The sequence below is a fragment of the Malaclemys terrapin genome, chromosome 1, assembly GCF_027887155.1.
Source record: "Malaclemys terrapin pileata isolate rMalTer1 chromosome 1, rMalTer1.hap1, whole genome shotgun sequence".
Classification (NCBI taxonomy): Eukaryota; Metazoa; Chordata; order Testudines; family Emydidae; genus Malaclemys; species Malaclemys terrapin.
The window spans coordinates 315,186,278-315,213,417 of record NC_071505.1 but is presented as its reverse complement, the minus strand read 5'-3'; positions in this window follow the sequence as shown (position 1 = coordinate 315,213,417).

Genomic DNA, 27,140 nt, shown 5'->3' with positions numbered 1-27,140 from the left:
GTGGTGGGGCTTGTCTGGGCCCCTTCAGGCAAGTAGAGTGCTGCGGTTTTTCTGTTAACATTCAGCAGCACCAGAAAACAAACTAACCCCCCCCCCCCCTGCCATGAATTCTCTGGGATGATCACGGTACCCCTCCCCCCACCGCGTGGCTGGTATCAGGGAAGATCCCTGCAAGCACCAAACTACCCCCCCCGCCGCCGACCCCCCCCCCCTCGCCATGAATTCTCTGGGATGATCACGGTACCCTCCCCCCACCGCGTGGCTGGTAACAGGGAAGATCCCTGCTAGCCAAACGCGAAAAACTCAGGGCCAATTTCCCATCTGCGCTTGGCTAACTGCAGGGAAGGATTTATTTTCCGCCACAGGCAAACAGCCCAGTAGGAACGGCCACCTCTGTCCCCTTAATTAAGTTCCCGTATTTCAACCAGGTTACCAGGAGTGATATCACTCTCCTGAGGATTACACAACAAGATAAAGAACGGATGTTGCTTGAATGCCAGCAAACACCGGGACCATACGCTGCCAGGCTTTGTCAGGCAATGATACCAGATTACTTGCTGCAAGCATGGCGTGGTCAAGTGTCCTACCATGGAGGAGGGAATAAGGATGCACTTCCCAGAAACCTTCTGGCAAGGCTTTCGGAGTACCTCCAGGAGAGCTTCATGGAGATGTCCCTGGAGGATTTCCGCTCCATCCCCATACACGTTAACAGACTTTTCCAGTAGCTACAGACTTTTCCAGTAGCTGAACTGACCGCGAATGCAAAGTCAGGCAAAGTAATCATTAAAAACCGTTTGCTTTTAAAACAAGTTTTATATTTTAAAAGGTAAACTCACCTGAGGTCCCTTCCATGGGGTCAGAGTCTTGGGTACTGGCTTGGGAGGCTTGGGAGGGTACTTCAGTCAGGGTGATAAAAAGATCCTGGCTGTTGGGGAGAATGGAGTGCTGTGTGCTCTCTGCAAGCTCCTCCTCCTCCTCCTCCTCTACCCCATCAGCAGAATCCTCAGGCGTCGAGACTATCCCCGACCCAGAATCCACGAACAAAGGTGGGGTAGTGGTGGCAGCCCCCCCCTAGAATTGCATGCAGCTCGGCGTAGTAGCGGCATGTCCGCGGCTCTGACCCGGAGCGACCGTTTGCCTCCTTTGTTTTTTGATAGGCTTGTCTGAGCTCCTTGACCTTCACGCGGCACTGCTCAGAGTCCCTATTGTGGCTCTCCACGCTGGGCAAACAGGAAATGAAGTTCAAATGTTCGCGGGGCTTTTCCTGTCTACCTGGCCAGTGCATCCGAGTTCGTATTGCTGTCCAGAGCGGTCACAATGATGCACTGTGGGATAGCTCCCGGAGGCCAATACCATCGAATTGCGGCCACACTAACCCTAATTCGAATTGCTAAAATCGATTTTGGCGCTACTCCGCTCGTTGGGGTGGAGTACAGAAATCGATTTAAAGGGCCCTTTACATCGAATTAAATGGCGTCGTTGTGTGGACGGTTACAGGGTTAATTCGAATTAAAGCTGATAAATCCGAATTAAAGTCGTAGTGTAGACCAGGCCTAAGATCAAAAGGACACTGAACAGTTCAAAACTCTCTCTCTAGAGAGGGAAGGCAGTTCATTCATCGGGGCTGTTCATGGAGTGTGGATGGACTGAGGGAATGGGTCTGAGCAGTTAGGTTGCCCCAATGTTTGAGGAAATGATAAGGTTTAGGTAAGACCCAGGCTTGTTTCAACCATTATCTTTGATTGCTATTTACCTTTGGGTCAATAAACAATGTTTTGAAGAAGCTGGTTTGAGTCACTTTAATCAGCTAGCTTTGCTCAAGCTCGCACCTAAAATAACAGTGTGGTCACGGTGGGCCAGGTAGCGGCTCAGGCTAGCCACCCAAGTACAATCCCATCTAACCCCTGGATACGTACAGGGGTGGGTAGCCTGAGCCACCCCCATGCTGCTGTGGTTGCAGTGCTAAACTTGAGCAAAACTAGTGCATGCACATTTACCTGAACTGAGAGTTACATCTCCCAGCTGCTGTTTACATGTACCCTAATGCTCAGCTTATCCTGTAACTGTGACACAAGGGCATAAAACTGGTATAACACAGTGGTGAATCAGGCCCATAAAATTAGTTTATAGGACTCGGTAGCAGAGCAAAAATCTATTAGCCAGTGCTTGAGGGAGTCATTGACTTGAAGTGTGCGCGCGCGTCCATGAGAGGAATGTGTCCCTTAACATCTAGTATAACTGCTTTACAAAGCAAGGAGAGTTAGATACTGGCACTGCAGTGACTTTGTAGGCTAGCAGGGTCACAAACATTATGTATTTGACACTGGCTCATGTACCCTTTTACATTAGAACCTGATTTAGTGAGAGGGAACTGGGGTTATTTCCTTTTCTTTTGGAAACTTACCAGAACCTGAAACTTCTACCTGGATGGTCACCAGAAAGGTCCTTGGATTAAAGCATTGAAAAGAATAATTTCATTTAAACATCTTTCAAATCACAACCACATTGGTTGCCACTGAGAACAATCAGCTCACAGTATTACATGATGAATAGCACAGAAACAGATTTCCCTTGTAGTGTCTGCAATACTGAGACTATGTTGCACTAGAAATATTAATCTCTATTTTTCAGATACATTAACCCACATCTGAAATATGTCAGAATCAAATCCCAGGTAATGAATATGAACTTTTGATGACACAGGCTTGTACGAAGAAAAGTTTCTTGTCAAGTTGTTGTTTTCTCCTTTGGTTTTTTCATTCATTTGTTTAAAATGATTCCTTGGGAGATTGTTAACATTTTCCTTCCCTATTATTTCCCTTTTACATGCTCAGATTGGTGAGGAGACATATCAGTACATTCTGTACCACCCCTCAAGCCACCTCCTTTTCACTATGGGAAGCTACAAGGCGCTAGGGAGAGGTGCAGACATCAACATGACTCCTCCTCACTGCCCTTTCTTCTCCAACTGTACTTGACTCTTACTTACTTTGGCATTGAGCATCCTATTAATGCCTGATATAGGCAGATTAAATAAGATAATGAGCAATCTCCACCATGCTCTAACTGACACAGAGTGCAGGAGCCATTCAAGTCCTTCCATGCCAGAAAAGTGACAGGGAGCTGACTACCAGGGCACAAAGTCTGGTGGACACATACCACTGATGAGCCAAGTTTCTAGAGCAGCTTGCAGTGGACCCATGTTCCTTTCCAGATAAATGAACTAATGCATATTCATTATATTATAATTTTATAACAAACATTTATCTGTTTTAAAGAGCATGCGCTGAGAAGCTGACACCATGTCATCCACAGCCATCGTTATTATAATTTATTATTTACAGAGTGCTAAATTGCTCTTGACACATGACAGTGGAAATGAGACAAACCAGTTCAGGCCTGATCAGACCCTGGCAGTGACTCTCTGGTAAAGGTGGAAAGATAGTACTGTGGTAAGCCCAATCCTGATGGCTTTCCTTCATCCTCAAAATAAAAAAAATTCCTTTTAGCCTGAAATTTCTATGGATCATTTGAGACCAGAGGAGACCCTTTTTTGTTCTGAAAAAGAAAATGTGAAATATATCAGACAAGTCATTTTGGAGTAATAGGGAGTAATAGGTTTTAGAAAAAAAATAGTGCTCTTTCACATGTCAGAAATTGTCCTCCTCACTAAACCAGTGTGATCTATAAAGTTCCAAACCATAGTTAGACTTCAATGAGAATTCATGCATATAATTGTCTCCAAATCCATTTAGTCCTTGACCCTATTGCTGAGACTGCCTATGAGATTGCCAATTAGTATCTGTTTGGATGGAAGACTTTGTGATGTGACAATCTGCTCACTGGGAAATTGACTGAGGTTACCAACCCTTTCCACAGTCGCTGAACAATAATCATGGCGGGCCAGACTTTTAAAGGGTATTTGGGTGCCTAAAGATGCAGATAAGTGCCCAGTGAAATTTTCAAAACTGCCTATGAGACCAGCTCTTACTGATTTCAATGAGAGTTAGGTGCTTTGGCACTTCTGAAAATCCCACTAGATGCCTATCTGCAGCTATAGATGTCTAAATACCTTTACACGTTGGTCTCCAACTCACTTTTTGGGGGGAGGGGATTTAATCTCATTATTTAGTGTAAAAACCCTCCATTGCCTTTGTATGATCCTCTGAGACATGTGACCTCCTTTAAACTAGGCTCCACCTCCTCTCCTGTAATGATGTCATAATGCTAAATTTTAGACACTACATTGGCAATAGGCTGATGTAGTGAGCATAAAGATTAGAGAGCAAAGTCAGCCGTGGAGGTCCATTGATGTCCGTGCAGCTGAGTCTGTTTACAGCAAGGTTTAATTCGGTCCTATGACTTCACTGCAGGATGGAGAAGGAGAATCTGGGCAATGGAGAAATTCGTAGTCAAATACAGATTTCTTCAGTAATATCTGACAGCACAAGAAGAAAATATTGGTGTTTCTTAAACGACGCTGAGCAGCCCTATCCAAGTCCATGGATGAACAGACAAACTACTCCAGGGGGTTTTATTAGTTACTAGAAAGCACTGAAAAAACTCTCAGCAAATATCACACTTGATTAGAAAAACCTGTGCCGAGATAACTTTTCAGAGCGGTCTCTCACTGAAGCCAAAACACGATCTTCTAAAATACTGGAGGTGGCAAGCTCATGAGGCTGGAGTCACAGATGGGAATTAGGAGTCTCAGGCCAGAATTAGGGAATTAAAAAAATAAAAAATGTTCCTTTCTCTATGAATTTCTAACAACGAGTGCCAGGTAGTGGGACTTACTTTGGTAGAGCAGTGAAGCCTTCCCCCTCTGCTTCTTCTGAGTTAATAACAAAGCATAGGATATCCACAGTCCCCAAAGATACTTTGGATCCCATGCTAATCAGCTGCAAACCCAGGTAATTGCGATAAATTAGATACATGGCAAATGGCTGGTTTGTTTTTAAGCTTTAGGAAAGTTTAAGTTTAATTTCACTTGACACTTGCGTATGGCTGGAAATGCAGGTAGACAGCTGGTGTCAGAACCCTCAGAACTCAGGCTGCAAGGTGACGCTGAATGCCTTCTGAAGACTTATGGCTTGTGGTGAGCCATGTTGAGTCCCCCCTTCCCTCCAAATATGTCATTGTAATTCCCAGTCAATGTTCAATTCTGCTGGACCAAGGAGTGCTGGAATCAGTATAGCCCCTGTTTTGGGGAAGATTATGAATGGGCGCCTGGCGAGGATTTGCTCTGGACAGCCTCAGGTCGTTTGGGCATCCAACAGCCTATTAGTGAGTGAGAGGGAATGGTCTAGTTCATCAGCAGCTATGCCAAGCCTTAGAATGGGGAAAGTTATGTGAATTCTGACATGGCTTAGAGCTCAGTTTTCAGGCCAACTCATACTAGGTGAAATTCACCCATGTTCAGAGGGCCAGCACAAGGCCCAGGCACTAATTCAGTCCCACTTTGAAATGGGAAGACAGCCTCCGAGTCTGAGGGGACCAGGCAGTGCTACCATCTTTATAAGATCATAAACATGCTATTCTCAGTCTTTGCAGAAAGTTTCTCAACCCAAGTGACAAGCAACACGAGGTATTCAGCTGTGGTAAAATGCTGCCAGCAATGCGTGCTGTGATCTACAACATCCCCAATACCTCTCTGAATGTGAAAAAATGAGAATTTTGGGGCAGTGGATCTGGGCAAGGATTAGAAAGAGAATCAAAATCAGATTTTTAATGGGTACTGGCACATCAACCATAACTATAGAGATGCTATTGTCTCTCCTTAGTAAATACAAAATACAAATAGTTGACCTATTTAATGCTGTTAAATTCTTTCACTCCATCTAGCAAGTTATATGATGACTTTTATTTCGTAATTTAGAAGTGCTTGATTTTTTTTTTTTGCATGTGTGTAGTGGGTTAGTGGTGGTCCCTCTCCTTTTGGATCAGTGGGAGGTCACTCCGCCTCATTACGTAGCTGGGCATTGCCCACAGTTAGGGAATTAGCTGAGCAACACACAGCCGGTGGTTCTGGCCAACAGTCCAGGCACAGCAGTAGTCTTTGGGGTCTCTAGCCTGCAATCAGGGCAGAGGAGCAAACTGTTATCAGGCCCAGCCCTTAGTCAGGGCGGGGTAGCAAAGAGTCCATGGCCCAGGCCTGTACTCAAGGCCAAGCAACAAGAGGGTCGGGCATCCTAGCTTCAGTAGACAACCAACAAATGCAGGGTCCTTGGCCTAAAGAGCGGGGACTGCCACCCCCGGAGTGAGGTGGCAAGGGCAGGGGGATGCAGGCTCACTTGACTCCACTGCATCCCAGCCCAGGCCTAACAGTGGCAGAATAGTCTGCCACTGGGTCAGCGGGGATTCAGCCGCAACACGCTGACTGGGTCTCCAGCATCAGTGCAACCAGACTATGGTCAACTGTCCCTGGGCCACTTCCTCCCCTCCCCTTGGGGTGTACCTGGATCTGCAGGGGGTCCTCTGGTTTGTTGGGATAGAAGGCCTGTGGTAGTCGCAGTGGGTGGCTCCAGCAGGTCTGGCCAGTCCATAGCTCTGCAGGGGTCTGTTGCAGTCTCCCAGCTCAGGAGTGGGCAGGAGGCGTCCGGCTTCTTCAGCATCTGCAGCCCAGCTGAGCTCCTGGACCCGTCCTTTATACTCCTGTTCCACCCTCTGACTTCTGGAGGGAGGGCAAGCACAGCGTGGCTCCGCCCACCAGGGTTCAGTGATGCCTCCCCCTTTGGCTCAGGGGGAGGCCACTCCACCTCACTACAATATGCAATTGACTAATTCATCCCTCTGGCAACTAGAAACAGCCTAGTTTTTTAAAAAAATGTATAAGTAAATTAGTATCAGCAATTGTATTTGCAACATTCCTCTCTCGTTTTAGGAAGATGATTTAGTTCTTAATGCCAATTTTGCAGATGTTCTATTTGGAAGATGTCAGCAGTTTTAATAATCTGTGCATGGGATTTTTAAATTGTCCTTGATCAAAATAGCCTGTGTATTGAAATAAATTGCAACTCTATTATCGTCCAAGTTTTACCTCTAGTTGAGCTGTGTTTGTTAGTTCATCAAGAAACTACCATAATGAAGGGTTTAAAGAAAAGCAATCTACTGAAAAGAATGTGCCTTAAACACTGATGGATGATTTACTGAGGTTCGTATAGCTCCCAGACTTCAGGCACGCACCTATCTCTGTTTTGTAATCTGAATATATTGTAAAGTTTGCATATATTTGGTAATGGTAGTGATGATGAAAAATCATCACACATCAGTAAAGCAAGCAAGTATTTTACAACATCCAGCCATACAAATGAAGTATCTTTATTAGTCTGGATCCAGAACGCTATGTAAAATGAGGAGAAATAGCTTAACTGCCTCATTTCCTCCTGTCTTTTTCATGATGGGCTGCAGAGTTTTCCTACCTTACCTAAATACACTGAATCATCAGTCATGAGAGCAAAAATTCAGCAATTTCAAGTTTTCTGTGAAACAGATCAGATCAAGCTGCATTGTTTTCCTACCAAGTGGTTCAGAAAAAAAAAATTGGCTAATCTGCATTTTTTACTGAAGGCTATGGGACAGCTCCAAAGCCTACTGAAATTTATGATAAGACTACCAGCAATTTCAGTCCTATATGCAAGTGTAGCATTATCCTGGATGGGGTAGGGGTGAGCAGAGATGGTATTGTGAGAGAAATAGAAGTGCAAGGGGACTACAGAGAAAAGAGGCACTGATAATTCTGGTTCTGTCTACACAAGAGAATTTTAGCAAAAAACTCCCACAGGTGCTACTGCCAGTTGGGCTGCAGTGGGAGCCCTCATGTAGACAGGCTGCGAGCATCTTCTAGTGACACAGTGATAAAATGCCAGAAGCCACCAGTGGTCTTTCTGCACTAGATGCCTTAGCAGGCTTTTTTTTTTTCCTTTTTGCTTTGCTAAAATTCCCTAATGTTGCAAAGTTTCCAGTGGTAGCACACTGGGATTTAGAATAGAGTCCAGCTCTTCATTTCCTGGTTCATCAGAGACTAAGAGACCCTATGGAAGGAGTGCCTTATATCGCAGTTACCTTGTCCTAAGGGGGACGGGGGGGGGGGGGCCTTTAAAGAAGATGCATTCAAGTGTGGGTACTTATTGTGCCTCAGGATCAGGCCCAGCAAGGAGTGGGAGAAAACTCACCATAGCCATGACAAAAATGTCAGAACTCACCTTATCTAAAACTCACTTCTGCCAGGAATCCTGGATGTCTACAAAACACTTGACAATGGCTTGGCGGTGGGCTGTACTGTCAGCAACTTGGGACAGGGATCATCTTTTAGTGTAGAACTGAGTGAACAACTGATTTTTCAAACCAAAACAGATTTTTTGTTTTGTTTCATTTTTTCCCCACCAAAATGAAAAACTGAAAATTTTTGATTGGATTGAATGAAACATTTCAATGTGCGAAACTGTTTGATCAAAACTGAAGTCAACTTGAATTTGCAAATACTTTTGGTGCCCTGAAAAATGCATTTTTGGTAAATTTATTATTTGGCAAAATAAAATAATCACCCAGTTCTATATACAAGTGGCCAGCACAATGGGACCCTGTTGCCTTATTAAGGTCTCTGGATGCTATTGCACTACAAATAAATAATAATCATAAAGCATAGAGGAGAAAGAAGCATAAAAACATGGAGCAGGACAGAAACAAACCACCCTAGAGGAGGTGAAGAGATCCAGTGAAAAGCAAGAGGTGAAATGCTAATTTTTAGGGTAATGATTCTATAGAAGTTTCTTTCACCTACAAGCCCAATTTAGTAGTGATGGCTGTCGGCTGCATAGTTAACATGAGAAATAAACTCTCCTCAACAACATTTTAGAGGATGAATTTATCAGCTTGGTATGGGTATTCTAATTACCACAATAGGAGGTTTCTCTTGGTGTTTTGATTCATGGCGCATCTCAGTTCACATCGCTTTCCCTAAATTCAGCTTGTTTTTCTGTCAAAGAATAATTTTAACCTCATGTTCAGCAACAAAGATTTTCAGTGGGGTGCTCAGCTAATCACACAGACTGTTCTCCTATGAGATATCTGAAAGCATGTACCCAGGGACCTGATTATTTCTTAAAAGACACCAATCTGAATTCTGATCAGATCCAAAGAAAGTTGCATCTCTAATTTAAATTCAAAATAAATTGTGTGAAGGATAAACCTTTGCCTGTTGTAAAGAATCTTCAGTTGGATGTTCAAGTTTCCAAAGCTAGTAGCTATAGCGACACAGAACAATTACAGAAGAAGAAGAAAAAAATCAATGCGTCAGAGCTTAATTAGATGACAACAAAAAGATACCGATAGGATATTTTCCCTTCCCCCTCCGGTGTTAACTAAATTGGAAGGAAATCAGTCACCTAGAGCCCGTACAGTTTTCAGACCTGAATTCATTAATTTTGCCAGAATGAAACATTCATTAAAGCAAGTGAACATGCACCAGGGCTATCAGAAGGGAGCAGGGGTGCTGGAACAGTTTGTATAGTGTGGATGCTGAGAGCCATTGAACCAAACTGTAAACCCTGTATATAATGGAAACCACTTCAAGCTAGGGGGTGCACAGCGCCTCCCCGCATCTCTAGTTCCAGCATCTATGGGAGGGAGTGCCATTATTCCCCTCTATTTGGCACTGGTTAGGCCACATCTGGAGTATTGCGTCCAGTTTTGGGCCCCCCACTACAAAAAGGTTGTGGATAAATTGGAGAGAGTCCAGCGGAGGGCAATGAAAATGATTAGGGGGATGGGGCACATGACTTACGAGGAGATGCTGAGGGAACTGGGCTTATTTAGTCTGCAGAAGAGAAGAGTGAGGGGGGATTTGATAGCAGCCTTCAACTACCTGAAGGGGGGTTCCAAAAAGGATGGAGCTATGCTGTTTTCAGTGGTGGCAGATAACAGAACAAGGAGCAATGGTCTCAAGTTGCAGTGGGGGAGGTCTAGGTGGTTGGATATTAGGAAAAACTATTTCACTAGGAGGGTGGTGAAGCACTGGAATAGGATACCTAGGAAGGTGGTGGAATCTCCATCCTTAGAGGTTTTTAAGGCCCGGCTTGACAAAGCCCTGGCTGGGATGATTTAGTTGGGGTTGGTCCTGCTTTGAGCAGAGGGTTGGCCTAGATGACCTCCTGAGGTCTCTTCCAATCCTAATAATCTATGATTCTATGTGCCAGTTGCTTGGCACTCTTTCTGGCATGGGTAGACAGCTCCTCTTTCTCCTTGGCTGGTGTAATGAGAACTGCCCCTTCCTCGTTCAGTCTGCTTTCACCAGTGACACCAGAAAGTGCGACTTTAGGCTCTGATTCTTCTAGCACTTGCACATGAGTTTCACTTTAAGCACCCAAGCAGTTCCTTTCCAGTGAAGGAGATGTGAGTTTGCAGGATCAGGGCCTTACATTGTTGCTGCACAAATGAACCTACTGTACTAGATACAAGCAATTGCCCAAACTGTCAAAACACTTGCAGTTAAATTATTCCTTTCAGACAACAGCATGATTTCTAACTCAAGTGTATGGGAATTAGTATTCAGTACTAATATACAGGACACCACCTAATGTGGATTAACCATTTTCCTCTTCGGAAGAGCACTACCAAACTGAATTAGATGGCAATTGCTCATCACGACCAAGAGAATAGCTGAGGGAATAACTCATAATGATAAAAAGCAACAGAGGGTCCTGTGGCACCTTTGAGACTAATAGAAGTATTGGGAGCATAAGCTTTCGTGGGTAAGAACCTCACTTCTTCAGAACTCTTCAGAGGTTCTTACCCACGAAAGCTTATGCTCCCAATACTTCTGTTAGTCTCAAAGGTGCCACAGGACCCTCTGTTGCTTTTTACAGATTCAGACTAACACGGCTACCCCTCTGATACTCATAATGATGTATTTATTTAATTAATTTAGGAGCAGATCCTCAGCTGATGTAAAGTAGAACTTAATAGAGCTTTACATCAGCTAAAATCTGCTCCTGGGTCTCTTAATTCTGTGCAGGAGTCACCCAGAAACAGTGACAGTTTTCTCAGATGTATAGGTACCTTGCCCAGTGCTTGCTGTGAATATTTCTTGGTCTGTAGCTGATTTGCAAGCAACTCATTGTGACTGTTCGATATCTGGAATTCCAGCTGTGTTGCTTAGCTTGATTGGACAGAAAGGTCCTCTGGAGTTTGACTGTCCTTTCACAGCACGACTTGTTTCCTTTAAATCAAAATAGTTAGCTGGTGTGAAACTGATATGAGAGGAGAATCAGGTTAGTGGGATGTTGTTGTCTGTTTTCATGAAAACTTGTCTCAAACTTTTCCATTTCTTTTTTTCCTTCACCAGTTTTGATTACTTGGTATAGTCACATCATGTGGATAAAAGAATTCAAAACCAAACATGTTTGTTTCAAAATAAAAATACTTTCATTTTCCAAAATGAAAAATGTCAATTATGTATGGAAAAAACAAAATCGTCCGTATGTTTTGAAAAGATATTGGAGCAAAAAGCATTTCTGACATTTTTACCAACTTTACAAAATATTTTTGACTGTCTGTCTTAAATACCAACATTTCCATGGCAATTGAGCAACAGTTCTTCATATACAAACAGAGATAGGCCTTGTATTCACTAGCAAAACACTTGTGTGTTTAAAGTTAGGCACCTGCTTAATTACTTTGCTTAACTGCGGCCTCAGTTACATGGGTACCACCCAATAGATGTCAGTGCGAAGCAGAACTTGGCTCAGTTATTCATGATAAGTAAGGATAGTTGGGATGATCCACAAATCATTTTTATTTAGAGGATTTAAAGGAGAAAAGCTGACTAGAAGTCAATTAGTGTGTTGATTTCTATAATTAAGGCTTTTAACAAACTGCCCATTAGACATGCACAAAGTCTGAACACTGAAAGATTAAATGCCTTGCTCAAAGCCACCCACTTGGCAGATCCGGTAATCAAAATCAGCTCTCCTGCCTCCCAGATTAGCATTCCATGACCTGCAGCCCAGAGCTCCAGCAGTGTAGTGGGAAGCCTAAAGGGGTTCTCCCTGAAGGAAAGAAAGCTCTGCCCCAGAGACAATCAGAGAGGGAAGTATCCCCCTCTCCCCTGCCTGTGGACCCTGGACACTGGTAACCCCTTCCTACTTATTTTGGTTTGTACTTCACACCTTGGACTAAGCTGACCCCGGGTGGGACCAAGAGGAAGAGGCCCAGGGAGGACAGCTTTAAGCAGCCTTGGTTGCCAGACCACCGGTAGACCAAAGGGCCCTGAGTTGGAGCCCAGTGGAGTGGGAGGTCCTAGGCTCCCCTCCCCACAACCCCATTGCCAGTCAATGGTTGTGGCTGTGACCACTAGGCCATGCTTCCCGACCAGACCCTGAGTGAGGACCATTATAGGCCCCTAGACACTATTGTAATATAAAAAACGCATACTACTAACATTTTTTTAAATTGGTCATATACAAAATTCAGTTATTTATTTATTTTCATTGGAGGCGTTGTCAATCTTTTAATAACATATTTAGATCTTAGGAGCTTTGCTATATTAGCATGTTCCATACACCTGCAATAGAAATGGAAAGTTCTATGGAAATGATATATAGTAGGATCTCATAAAATTGCACTGCTGTATTTAAACCACAATTTTCATGTAAACCTGGTTTCCATTATTATGCTTGTTAGTTTTCACAAATACAAACATTGCCCTAAAGAGCCCCCATAATGCACAGCTCTGTTAGAAATCACTTGGAAAACCACTTCCTGTGGCGCAGAAATTGGAGATGTGTTGTGTGTTCACTTTACGCTCACATGAACCATCTCAGCCTTATTAGAGTGGTGGTAACTGGGGTCAGAATTTGAAAGCAAACAGAATAAAAAAAGCTTTCTTAAATTTTAAGACTGTTGGGGGTGGGGGGAGGGGTAGGGGGAGGGGGAAGACTTCTAAGCTCCTGTCCTGAAGTTAGAAAACAGTATTAATAAAAAATGCTAGGATTAACTTCCTAAGAAGTTTAGTCGCTTGCAGATATAACCCGTTCAAATTCCCAGTTTGCTTTTCCAATCATCATCATCTAGTCAGCTGGAAATAGTACATTTTGTAGCCTCCAGACATCATGCTTTGAGTTCATTCTTTGTGCCTCTTCAATATGTTGTAGAAGCAGATACTGAATAACATTGCAAAGCATCTCAACTATACAAATAGAACCACTTTCCTTCTACACTTTCCTTCCATTCAATCTCTCATGTTTTCTGCCTCTTTTTTCAAACCATGTTTATACAGATGCATCCTTTATAGTGTCACCCCTCCCATCATTTGCTTATTTATGACATTCGGTTTTTACAGCCTGTGCAGTATCTCTTAGCTCAACTTAATATATTTTCTGCAAGGCATATGATTTTATTGAGCTAGCAGCTTGTATGCACCTATTTTCTGGCAGTAAAAAGTTTATCAACATTGACATAAAGCCTTGTAGTTAAAGTTGACTATACCATTTTTAAATATGTTTAGCAATTTTCAGCCTGCATTTTTAGGATTGCATTAATTCACCAGAGCTGAACTTGATCATAAGCCTGCAGTTTTGCAACTGGTATTTTTATGATGCTTAGGATTTTTCAGGAGCTTTTATTGACTACAGTGCTATTCTGTTCCAAAAGGGAGTCAGTGCCGATGACTGACCACATCACTCCCTCTTAACTGGATTGACTCTGCTGGGCTAATAGGAGTAAATGGTTGTGCAAACTTTTTGTCTGCGCTGTCATATGCAGATATGACCCAGTATAGACAAGACGTGGATGTGCTGAGTAAGAAGGGGCCATTTGTACACAGTCACTTTTCAGAGTAGAATCCCACTCTATAGAAATCCTGAGGGCCCTTACGCAGGCTACTCCAAAGAACAGAAAACTCTGGGCCAGATTCTGTCTTACATTATGGTGTGTTGTGCCAGTCTGGTATTGCACAGGGGCCGTGAAGGGGGCAGAAATGGCTCCTTCAGAATTGTCCTATGACAGGAAATTTCCCTGTCCAGTGCAGAGCCAACATAAGAGGTCTTCACGGGCCTCCTTGCACTCCCCAGTGTGGGGGCTTGTCAAGAGCTGCAGTGTACTTGGGCTGAAATTCACCAGCACAATGGCCCATAGAAGGCTGCGACAAGCTGGATCAATCTAGAGCAGGCCTGAGGCTACAATAAGGTGCATCTGGGGCTGTGGAACCCCTAGGTTAGACCAGAATCTTGGATGCACAAAGGTGACTTAAATATGCCTTTCCTGCACCCGAGGAAGGTGAGGGGCAGTGGGGAACCTGGCCTTCTGTGCGTTCATCAAGGATTTGAAGCTTTGCTCCTTTGAAGAAGCCGCATGGAGCTTGTGTCTCCTAAAACCAACCCTGATCAGCTGGGATAGGAATCAGGAATACCTCTCAGGCTGATAGTATTGTTCAAAATGGTAGATGAAAAGGTTTGAATTGCCCCCAGTGTATATTCAGCCAGGTGTATATTGTACTGTATAAGTGGGAGAGAGAACTCTTCTCTCCTTTTAAATTATATATGTATTTATTCCACAGTGTGGTCACAGGCACAGCCCCTCACCCAGCAAACTGCAGCTCCATCCTCATTCTTCTCCTACATCTGTGTGACTGTGATTTGATATAGCCAGTGCGGCTACTCGAGCTGTTCTTGGAAGCGGGCGAGCAAGTAAAAGCTTTTGCAGCTGATATTAATAGAGCTCTTTAGGTTGGCCAGCAGGGGAGTGCTCTAGCAAGGTGCATCTGGCATTTCTCAGGAACAAAGTTACATAAATTGTGCATTACAGTTACATTCTGCTAGTCTACATCTAAGAGAACAAGTCTATTTTTAGCTCATGTCAACTGCTGCAGTGTGCTGCTCACCTTCACCGCCGCTATGGCAGCTCGAATTAGGGCTGGATTAATAGGTGTGCACAGGCTCTGGTCTTTGGAAAATTAATTCAAAGCTTTCCAAGGGTCCAGTTGGCTAACGGCCCTGAACTATTAAAGTATTGGTGTTGCTGCTTCATACCCCACCAACACATTTTAAATGTTGATGGATTAGCCATAGCAAGCCCCTTATTGGAGGGCTGTAAGGAAAACAGCATCAAAAAACCTTCAATTTCTGTAGTTTAATATTCGATTGAATTTGGCATTTCCCACTTCCATATATGAGACAAAAGCAGGGAGTGTTGTTCTGATGACTTCTATATCAAGGCCCCCTCCTCAGAGCACCAGGGAACTATCAACCTATGGAGTTTACCAGAAATGTACCTACTCCCACCCCAGCTGTTTGTGAGAGCGGGGCAAGAGCAGGATCTCCTTCCAGGAGTCTGACTGGAGATGAGAGACTGTGGGTAGCCATAGGGTGAGTGAGACTGGTTGGTACCAGGTGGCTGCTACTGAAGAGTTATCTGGGTAGTAGAGTTCATGCTTTCCCCTAGAACAGTTCCTGGTAGCTGGCTAGGAGACTCTTCTAATCGTGCTTCTAGCGCTCTCAAGTCAGGCCCAATTACCTGCTTTTCCCTGGTGGCTTCAGGTGCTCTCAGCAGCTCCTCTCATCTCCTCTCCATTCTCCTCCCTTGCAAGGGCTCTGGAGACAGCAGTAGCACAAGACAATGTCCTAAATGTGGATTGCACTGAGCATGGTTTCCATGGCTCCCCACTACCACAGTATTTGTTACTAAACTAAGCATTGCTATTTTTAGCAGTATATTAACTCCTAAGCAATGAAGAAACCAAGAAGAGCAGATTTCTAGTTCCTGGGTGAAGCAAATGCAGCCCTCTAGTTAGAGCTACATGAAAGAAAGGTAATCTAGTGTTGGATATATGAAATAATCCTACTGTTCTATGGCAACTTTCAGCCAGGTGCTTTGGAGATATTAAGTAATCAAGTCTTTATAACACACCTGTGTAGTATAATATACATTTTAAAAAGTGCTTCTGATGTGCCTCTGATGCTGCTGGTTTGCAAATAGGAGGTAATAATTTATAATTATTAATAGTTGCAGCTTTTGTGAACAGCAGTAACAAACTAACTTGAAACTAAACTGGCTGAAGAAGTGACCTGCCTAGAAGATTTTTCAATTCCTCATTTCATGATAGGCCAGGAGATTGCCTGGATTTCACTGCCGAATCCCTCAGATGCTGCACATCAGGGCAGTATTTCCAGCTGTTTCTGTTGTATTTGAACATACCTATCCATTTATGCCCTTTTTTTTTTACACATTGCCCAAGAAAGAAAAGGATAGGTTGATTGTTGCTGTATTCATTACAGTTCAAACTACAGATCATTGTAATGATCAGGAGCAGTGATCCATCATGGACTGCATACTCACATCTTGTGATTCAGGTACACCCTTATGAGTGTACTGCCTATCAGAACAAAGAACGATGGATGCATCTGTCCTGAATTCCCTTGCTTTTGTGGGGAGCATTGCAATCATAGTCTGTTTCCTGGGTATGTTTAATCTATATGAAAAATGTAGGGTTAGTTCTATGGCATCATGGAATATGTGGAGATGAATCTGAAGGAAAAGGACTTCATTACAGCTGCTGATCATCTCTGAAAATCAGGCCATCTATTTAGGTGCTTAAATATGGAGCTAGATCCCTAAATTTAGGCCCCCACATTTAAACATTTTCACCAAGATGCAGAAACTGTCGCAAAGTCAAATAGTGTGGTGGATTTGCATTTCAACATTATGGTGTTGGGTGCTATAGAACACTCTATCACAGATGTGAAATGTGGACAGACATCAGGTATGACCTAAGATGAAACCTGCAAGGTCATTCTTACTTGTTTACTAAGGCCATGCAGGAACTGCAATTACTGTTTTGCAGACAATGCAGCCATTTAAAAATTTACTTTTGTTCCAGATCAGAATGCAAGGATGAAATCTAATAAATAGCTTTAGATAAGAGCATGCTTGCTTATATCAATCATTTATGAGATGGAAGTGCTGTGTTCCCATTGATTTATACCTGACACCACCTGGAGAGAAACAGTTAAGTTACCACTGTTTTGGGTTCTGAAAACCCCAGGTAACAGTAGAATATTTCTACTTTCCATATTTAAAACTAAGCATAAGGCTAAGTGGTAAGGTGTAGCTCTAAATTATAAGTGACAGTAGTTGTTTTCCATAGTTTTAAAATTAATTATTGCAAAACTTTAGTGAAATATAACCCAAAGTACAGCTTAATTGGATTCTAATGTTCTCTTTTTTAAGATGGCAGCTGGAGTCCCATCTGGCGTCATTTCTCACACAGTCTTTTTGTATTATACTTCCAAGCTGCTCATTACTATTGTTGGTTGAAAAAAATAGTGACATTTTCAGTCTTGACAATTTCTTCTGGTCATCAAACAAAGCTGACTCAACTTTTGTTGAGTTGGTTGGCCAGTTTATCAAAATTATACAATTTTGCAATGGAAAGCCAATACAACATTTGGGGAAAATCACTGCATGTTCTTGAATTTTGCCTCTTGGATGCAACTGGTTCAAAAGAAGAAAAGAAACATTGAATGTATGGAAAAAATTGCAATAAAAAGCTGATATTGACTTCCATTGAGGTAGACACATAGATCTATTGCCTCTGAAATTATTTTGTCCAAGGGACCTTAGTACTGAGAACATTTGATGAGACAAACAATTAAGACTTACTAGGGCTCCAATTCACTTCCTCCAGCAGAATCCTCATGCCAGGGCTCATTAGCAAAATCTCCACCTATCCCAGAGATGCAGCAGCACAAGGTATTTGCAACCCGTGCTCTGTGGAATAGGGGATCAGAGACAGCAGGCAGAACTCAGAAAGGATGGGAGCGGAGCACTGAAGACATTTTCGCCAAGTGTGCAATCTACAAAAAGTGTATGTTTATTTCTATAGTACCAGGAAGTACGTGGAACTAAAGTGTTATTTTCAAACTTGGGTGATTAAGGGAGGTCTAACTCCCTTAGCAGAACTCCACTGGAAGCTGGCAGCATTACTGCCACTTACCTTCCATTAGGGGGTGAATGTCTCTGTTGCACAGCTATCCAGCAGGGAAGAGGGGGCAAGTTGGGGGGGGGGGGCAGCCCTCTCTGACTATGAAGTAAGTTGGTGGTTGGGCTCAGTCCAGTTCCCACTAGACAGGGGCCAGATCCTGCCAGTTCTTAATCACATTAGTAGATCTTACCCATGCAAGTAGTTCCGTGAATGTCAACAGGGATAGTCACATTGGTAATGGCTACTCATGCGAGGGTTTGTGAAACACTGCCCTGGGTGCCTACATCACAAAACCATCAGCACAATTTGTGTTAATTGGCACCTCTGTTGGCAGCCTCAGTGGACTGAAGGGGCATGGAAAGGGAACTACTTTCTCCTCCTAGTATTGGTTCATCATTTTATCAGGGCTGAGGCACAGCAGCAGGTCAGTGTGAGGTATCTCATAAAGCCACTACCCACTCTGGACAGTATCCATTCAGTAGATGAACAGCAGACATGAGTCAGCATCTTTCATGGCTACTAAATTAACTGTTAAAATAATAATTAATAATAAGAGTTGTTGTAAAGGAAACTTACTGACTCAATGGAATGCCAAGTACAGTTCTGCTGCCCTTGATTCATGCAACAAGGATAACAACCCTCTATTACTCCTGCCCCAATAACAAGGAGACTGGGGATCCAACACCAGCCAAAAGTGATAATTTGGGCAAGAAATCCCATCATGCTGAGCCCCTAGGCAGGGTGGGTGTGCCTATGCAAAGGCGATCAGGTCCTGAAGTCCTCCTCCACAGCTCATCACTAGATGTCAGGGGAGAGCTCATTCAGAATCTGCTAACGGGGGTGATGTGGTCTCAGGAAAGCTAGAAAGAGACAGAGAATACAGTAATTAAGACAGGAGGGGATGAGAGCCTGAATGAAAGTTTTAGCAGAGTGGGCAGAAAGAAAGGTTCATCTCCTGGAAATGTTATGGATTAACCTGATATTTACTAGGAACTGGTCCAATGTGCAGTTTGAATCTGAGTCCATGTCCTGATTTGGAAAATTCTCTCCCATATGGGGCTTTTAAGATTTGGTGTTGTGGTTTATTCCATCCTAGAGTCACATATGAGAGACCGTCTGGATTTCAAAACCCATCCTCAGAAAGGGAAGTGTCTGGATTCAGCTTCCATTCCAGGCCTATGGCCAATAGTTGGAGATTTTAAAGTTCAGATCTTACTCTCCCTTTGTACACTACTTTCCACTTTCCTGCCTGTCTGAGGATCATTGTTCCTCTCTTTAAGAAGCAAAAATGCACAGTGGTGTCCTGCTTTTATTCTATGAAACATTTTTCCAGAGAAAGATTCCCTTTCCCATTCCCACCCTTGGAGACCGACCACTATTAATACACAGCCCTAGTTCTATGGTTATCAAAATGTTTCATTCTGCAAACCATTTAGAAAAGTTCCTTGATCCACTGACAACCACAGTGTGACAGCCACTACTGTAAAGTATGGGCTCTATAATCTACTCTTTTCAGTGACCCTCCAGTGATTTGTGATCCTTTGCACCATGATTTTCAATGTGCAGGTGTCCTCTGAAACTCTGCCCCCTTTAAGGTCTGCCAAATTGGACACCCTAAAACGGAGCGGGCCTCCAAATCACTGGTCATTTTTGTAAACCTTGTCAAAAACAAATTGCTCTCTCTCATCTTCCCAAATGAGACGTTATCTTTAGAGGAGGAAGTAACAGTAATGAAGAAAGCTGAGGGTGAAAAGAGATATTAAATCAGCACAAATAATAGCTCATTGGGATTGCTCAGTGGTTTGAGCACTGGGCTGCTAAACCCAGGGTTGTGAGTTTAATCCTTGTGGGGGCCACTTATGGATTTGGGGCAAAATCAGTACTTGGTCCTGCTAGTGAAGGCAGGGGGCTGGACTCGATGACCTTTCGGGGTCCCTTCCAGTTCTATGAGATAGGTATATCTCCATGTCAGTAGGTAGTCCCATTAATCTCCCTCTCAAAACACATGCACACAAAATAAACAGGAGAAAGAAACACATGTCAGGAATGGTCTAGATAATTAGTGCTGCCATGAGTGCAGGGGACTGGACTAGATGACCTCTTGAGGTCCCTTCCAGTTCTATGATTCTGTGAAATTTTTGAGAAAAATCTCTGAAATTTTCTCTTTAAAAGTTTTCCTGGGGAAAAGAAGGAAGTTACTTGTCGGCTCTGTCACCTACATCTTTAATATTCTGGGCCTGTCAGCATTTACATATTTATTCATAACCTACAAAATCTTGTCCAGATTTCAAACTCATATTGAATGATTTACCAGAACTCTTCCATTTAACAATTTTTTCAAAAGCAAAACAAATCTTGAGACTTTAATTAAATAGAATGGAATTTAAATTAAAAGAGAAATCTCATTTCCCTGGCATGAACTGTAATAGCAGGCGGAATGTGTAAAATAGCAGTGTTTCATGTGAACACAAAGCATACTTGTGTGAAAATATTAAACACATTTCAGAAGGGCTGTCAAGATTTCATGGATACAAAATTAAATTTCAATAGGACAGCAGTAATTAAACTGGGATTTGGGTCTGGTATTACATATCTTAAAGCAATCATATAATTACAAAACTCTTTAAGAAAATGAATATACCTTCAGGTTCAAATATCCCCAGATGTGATGAAATACTTGAAAGTATTTCATTTTTTCTTTTTATTCTCCATTGTTTGTAATATCCTTTCTGAAGCTACCAAATGCAATTTCCCCCCTCATCTAATTTTCACAGAATTACAGAAACCAGATATGGAAAAAGGTTTTTAAGGCCACATTTTCCACACTGCTGATGTGGGATTGCTCCCTATGAGTACATTCTCAGGCACTTTGTCTGGTCTAGCTGTGACTAGAGTGATGGGTTTCCCACAGGGCTACTGGAATCTTTCATGATAAAATCCAAAAGTGGACAACGCTTGCCTGGTTTCAGGTTTAGGGGCAAACCTCTAGGTGTGCATGGTCCTGTGCAGGGGTCGGCAACCTGCGGTTCTTTGGCTGCCCTCTTGCGGGCAGACATATTTTGAGGGGGTGCGAGGTGCAGGCTCTGGCTGGGAGGTGTTTACCACAGGAGACTCCCGGCTGGCAGTACAGTAGGGCTCTGGCCCCATGCTGCTCCCGGAAGCATATGGCTGATGGCACATCTTTGTGCGCCGTTGGGGGGGGGGGAATGGGTCTCTGTGTGCTGCCAACACCCGCAAACACCACCCCTGCAGCTCCCATTGGCTGGTTCCCGGCCAATGGGTGCTCTGAGGACAATGCTGGGGGCAGCCACCTCCCTCCCACCAAGGGCGCGCAGAGATGTGCCAGCAGCCAGCTGCTGCCAGGAGCAGCGTGGGGCCAGGGCAGGCAGGCAGCCTGCCTGAGCCCTGCTGCACCACCAGCCAGGAGCCTCCTGTGGTAAGCACCTCCTGGCCAGAGCCTGCACCTTGCACCCCATCCCACACACCCCAACCCCCTGCCCCAGGTCAGAACTCCCTCCTGCACCCAAACTCCCTCCCAGACCCCAAGCCCCCTCCTGCACCCCAATCCCCGGCCCCAGCTCAGAGCCCCCTCCTGTTTATATTCAAATTCAAATGGCAGAAGTTGCATTAAAAGTATTGGTGAGTAGTGATAACTTTAATATGTTCAATGATTATTAGTTGATAAAGTCTAACTCTACAAGTAGCTTTGCGCGTGATGCATCTCTCGACATATTTTGGTTAAAGACAAGAACAAAAAAATGGCTTTTCTTCTTTGAAAGGTTGCCGACCCCCATTCTAGTGAATAGGACACAGGAACTGGATTCTGGAGACCTTTGTTTTATTCTCAGCTCTCCTACTGACCTGGTCTGTGAGCTTGGGCATGTCACTTCCTCTCTCTGTGCCTCTGTTTCCCCTCCCACTCTTGGTGTTGGCCTGCCTACACAGATGACAAGCTCTTCAGAATAGGGGCTATCTCGCTATGTTTTGTACTGTGACTGGCAGAATAGGGTCCTGATGTCAGTAGGTGTCTCTAGATGCTACTGTAATATCAGTAATAATAATGCAGTTTGGTGAACCTCAAAGTAGATGTAGGCTGGCCTTGTGACAGCTTTCTGTTACCAATCTGCCTGAGGCATTGGGTAATCAGGCTGAGGCCACAGGATCTTTAGGGGAGGAGATGACAAAACACACCAAGTGTCTAAGTTTTAAAGCTTTATTAATAAAATAATAAAATAACAGCGGAGAGTGATGGGTCCTCCCCATGTCACTCAGAGGAAGGAAGAAAGCGTTAGTGCCCCAAGACCTAACCCACTTTCATACTCACACACGCTCTACCCGAGGCTGGCCAAGCCTGGGTGTAACGTAAGAAGAAGTGGGAGAAGGGTGGACGGGAATTCTGTCCTGGGCCCAGGTTGTCCAGGATTCGCTGTAATCTCTGACTTGCTTTGGCTCTTGGGAGGGTTTTAAGTCCTGGGTTTCTTTGAGGGTGTTTTCGACCAGGGCCCTCTGTTCCTGGTGCTCTTTGTACCAGTCCAAACCGGCTCGCTGTGGCCCCCTCGGCTTCCCAAAACACACCGGCTCCAGAGACTTTGTTTTCCCCCTTGTTGGCCTTCACCATCTCATTCACTCTCACTGTTCTCACTGCTATCTCTGCAGCCCTGCTCAACTTCATTCTCCTCTTCTTACGGCTAGACAGCTGCAGATTTCTTGTTGCGCCCATGACCTTGGACCGGGGCCAGCGTCTTATCTTCACAAGGAGCTAGCTAAAGTGTCGAGTTAACCCATTCTCTGTTCTCTTCCTTCTTCCCCCTCTTGGCCTCTTGCAACCTGCCAAGGAATCTTCCATTTCACACTCACACCGTTGACCCTCCTCCAAAATGCCTTGTGATGCTTGCAACCACTTTAGCAACATACAATGCTGATCTGCCTCCCCATGGGACCCCCTGAGGGAGGGAGTCCTTGGGCCTGTGACAGCCTGGGCTGTCCCAAAATGGGAGTCTTTAACTGTGCTGGATCCAGAAGCATATTAAGGGCTTGATCTAATGTTATGAAGTTGATATAAAATTGTTGCACCAGGGAATGCCTCGGTGTGGATGTGGAATCCACCATTTGCTGACATGAGCTGCAGCATGTACTTACCAGACCAGAGACAATGGAAAAATCACTAACAGCAATGACTGTGCTCTGACCTAACAGTGGGTATACTAAAGAGGTTGGCTGGAGCTGGCTCCTTCAGGGAGGGGGAACTTGCCTTCAGGGACAGGGAAATGGAGAGAGTAGAAAATTCCCAAATGGGACAGAAGTGACAAAGCAGGGGACTCATCGGAAGAACAAAGAGAATGATTTTTGGAGACACAAGAAGCTTTGGGTAAGAGAGAGAAAGAGATGGGCTTGCTTTTGTAGCAGGGGGTGCAGTTTAACTGCCAAGGTCAGAGCAAGTTAGCTGAGCTGGCAAGATTCGATGATTCAGGAGAGAATTCATGAGCTGCAGGGGAAGGATCCTGGACAATCCATAGGGCTTTGCCCAAACCCAAGGAACTCCACAGAGTGGTGGGGAACCTGAGAGGAACGCATACAGGTATGTTTATAGTTTTGTACAGATCTGTGTATCTCTTGTGCTACTAAATAAAAAGCAACGGTGTTTAGAATCCCGTGCAAAGCCTGTCTGTGTGTTTCTTGGCTAACACTCTTGCATGCCCTTGAAGAGGGAAAATGTAAACCAGAAGGCTCTCACTTCTGGTGGGATCCTGGGGAATGTGTAAAAACTTCTGGTGAGGTTTGGGAAAAACAACACTAGTTTCAGGGCTTAATCAGTTGAACTGTAAGGGGCCCCACTGTCAAGAGGGTCATCAGACATTAAGTCTGCACCTGGAGTGCATGCCTAGAGGCCCAACATCACACCTGCCCTAAAGTCTACTCAGCCCCAGCAAGCCAAGGACATGTGTGATTCAGTGCTTGGATCCCCTCACAGCAGTCTGGCATGTGTCCCACAGGAGAGCTTGACCAGACATGCCCTAGCCCATCTGTGCCCCCAAAACCATGCTGGGGAATTGGTTCAGTGCCACCTGAATATGTAAAGTATCCCTGACTGAATCACCATCACCACTTCCTGCCACAAGTAGGTCTTCATGGAAACCTCCAGTCAAAGTAATAAGCAGACCTGACCCCACTTACTCTGCTTTGATGAGGTAACAGCCCCCAGTAGTATGGATCCAAAGAGGAAAACCAGCAGCTCTATGCTGAAATACTGGCCATGCAGCACATAGTCAGTACATTTCATAAATCAATAGCTCCAGTCCCTTGATCAGTTTTGTTGGTATTTCCTCCAGTTTGTTGACATCTTTCTGGTATTGATTGGAAGTGCCAGAAACAAATACAAAATCCTACATGCAATACTCAAAATGCTTTATAGGGGAAAACACTCCCCACTCCTCTCTGCTCTGTAATGTCTTTATCTGCTATTATATCCCTCACCCTCCTTTCTGTGGATTGGTAGCATTTCCTAAAGAGGTGCCCTAGACTGGCTCAAAGGAAAAGTTATATTGATGGTTATATGAGTGAAAAGGAATCACCACATAAAATAACAATATTTTCCTCCTTTGTTTACTATCAAGCCCTGAGTTAACAGCACAATATAACTTACATTTCTCAGTTACATTACAACACTTCTGTAACGCCTTATAAACAGACTATGGATTCACACAGCGTGCAGAATTGTGGTTTGGTTTTAATAGTCTGATGGTTTTGCTGAAATTGTTTAGCTACCCACTGCATCTCTGGATTCCCCAAAGGTTTCCTGGTCTTGGAGAGAGGTTGGGTTGATAAATGCTTGATTCACCTCAAAAAGCAACAGAGGGTCCTGTGGCATGTTTAAGACTAACAGAAGTATTGGAGCATAAGCTTTCGTGGGTGAATGCCCACTTCATCAGACACAAGTAATGGAAATTTCCAGAGGCAGGTATAAATCAGTATGGAGATAACGAGGTTAGTTCAATCAGGGAGGGTGAGGTGCTCTGCTAGCAGTTGAGGTGTGAACACCAAGGGAGGAGAAACTGCTTCTGTAGTTGGATAGCCATTCACAGTCTTTGTTTAATCCTGATCTGATGGTGTCAAATTTGCAAATGAACTGGAGCTCAGCAGTTTCTCTTTGGAGTCTGGTCCTGAAGTTTTTTTGCTGTAAGATGGCTACCTTTACATCTGCTATTGTGTGGCCAGGGAGGCTGAAGTGTACTCCTACAGGCTTTTTACAGATTCAGACTAACACGGCTACCCCTCTGTTACTTGATTCACCTCAGTTATCTAAAACTATCTATAATGCATAACTGGGGAGGAAGGATGATCCTATGGGAAAGACATGGCAGTGGAAGCAGGAATTGTGTATTATTCCTGGCTCTGCCATAGACTTCTTTCTGGGACATTAAGCAAGTCAGTTAGGCTAGAGAAGCAAGGGTATTTAGGTACCTGTCTCTTTAGGTGCCTAAATCCAATATTTAGGTGCCACTGACATTTGCAAAACCACCACTCAGCCGCTGCCTAATCCCATAAGTAACTGAATTTCCTCCAGTGGGGGCATGTGCAAAGCTACCCACATCCTGAAGCCACTCTAGAGCTAAGGAGCTGCCTGGAGTCCTAGCTCAAAGCGAAGCCCCAACACAATTTCTCAAACTAGGCGTACCTGCTGCTAGAGGGCACATCACACTGGAACTCACATCAGACCTGACACATCCATTATGCCAACATACTGTTGTCATAATCTGTGTCTAAAAGGTGTCACGTAAGGTATCATATGCAAACTAGTGACACCCTGGACCCAAAAATCATTTTTATGTATGTTTGGGGTATATACAAAGAATTATAGATGTATGCTGGAAATACGTTCTTAAAATGGTTGGGCAGGCAGTGCATAAGCCCAGTTTATCTATCTATCTGTCTGCCCAGCTTGATTACGGGCAGAGAACAATGCAAATACATTTACTTATGAGGTAAACAAAGCCATCAAGCTAACAAGCAGAGGAGAAGATCGCTAAATGATCACTGAAGGGGACAGAATCTGTGCCCCAGGAAGCCTTCCTGGCTCTTGAGACAGACACAATAAATTTGCAGAATATAAAGAAAAGCCAAAAGCCATTTTGGTTATCCATCACTGAGGGGACTTAGGGTTCAGCACTCTCTGAGCCTATGAAAGTTGGATCCTCTTGGCCTGCAAGGCAAGAGTCGTTGGAAATTGACTATAGGTGAGAAACCTGCTTAGACAAAGATAATAAGTTGCTGAAGCTATGCTTTACTGATTAGAAAGCGTGTTTTGTTTTACTTGTAACCACACCTGTCTCTTTTATTCTTTCTTATTACTACTTAAACCTCCGATCTTGTTAATAAATTCATTTTTGTTTTATTACAAAACCATCTCAGTTCTGTGTATTACGAGTGTAAAAGTAACTGGCTGGTGCGTGCTCTGTCTTTCTGGAGACAGCAAACGTAATAATGTCTGTGAGAGTCCAGCAAGAGGGACTGTACAGTGCAGAGAGACATCTCTGGGGAACTTGGGAATTGGGGATTGTTATCTGCAAGGCAAGTTTGGACTGGCAGAGTCCTGAAGAGTTTGCTGATGAGGCAGATGAACTAGTGTGTCAGGGGACTGACACGGCTTAGCAGCAGCAAAGCTCTCACTTGCTGAGGCTGAGAGGGGCAACACAGGGGCTCACAGCTCTGGGTACCCCAAGCAGGACATCACAGGGGTGGGGATCTCTGTTTCTCACTATGGTTTCTCCAGAAAAGGGCTGATCTGGCTTAGGCACCTAACTGCAAGAGATGGTTCACAGTTCTGAATCCTGACCAGAGGGAGGCACTATACTCTGGCCTGTCAGTCAGGTGCCTCAGGCCCAGATCAGTCAGAGGCAGCCAACTAAATACTCTGTGAATCTGTGCCCTAAGCTCTTCTCCCATTCCTCTGCTTCTCACTCCTGGCTAGTTTGGGCGGTTCCCTGCTCAACTTGTTGGCTTCTGAGGGTATGTCTACACTGCAATTAAAAACCTGCAGCTGGCCCATGCTGGCTGACTTGGGCTCACAGGGCTCGGGGCAAGGGACTGTTTAATTGTGGCATAGATGCTTGGGCTGGAGCCCGGGCTCTAGGACCCTGTGAGGTGGGAGGGTGTACACCACAAT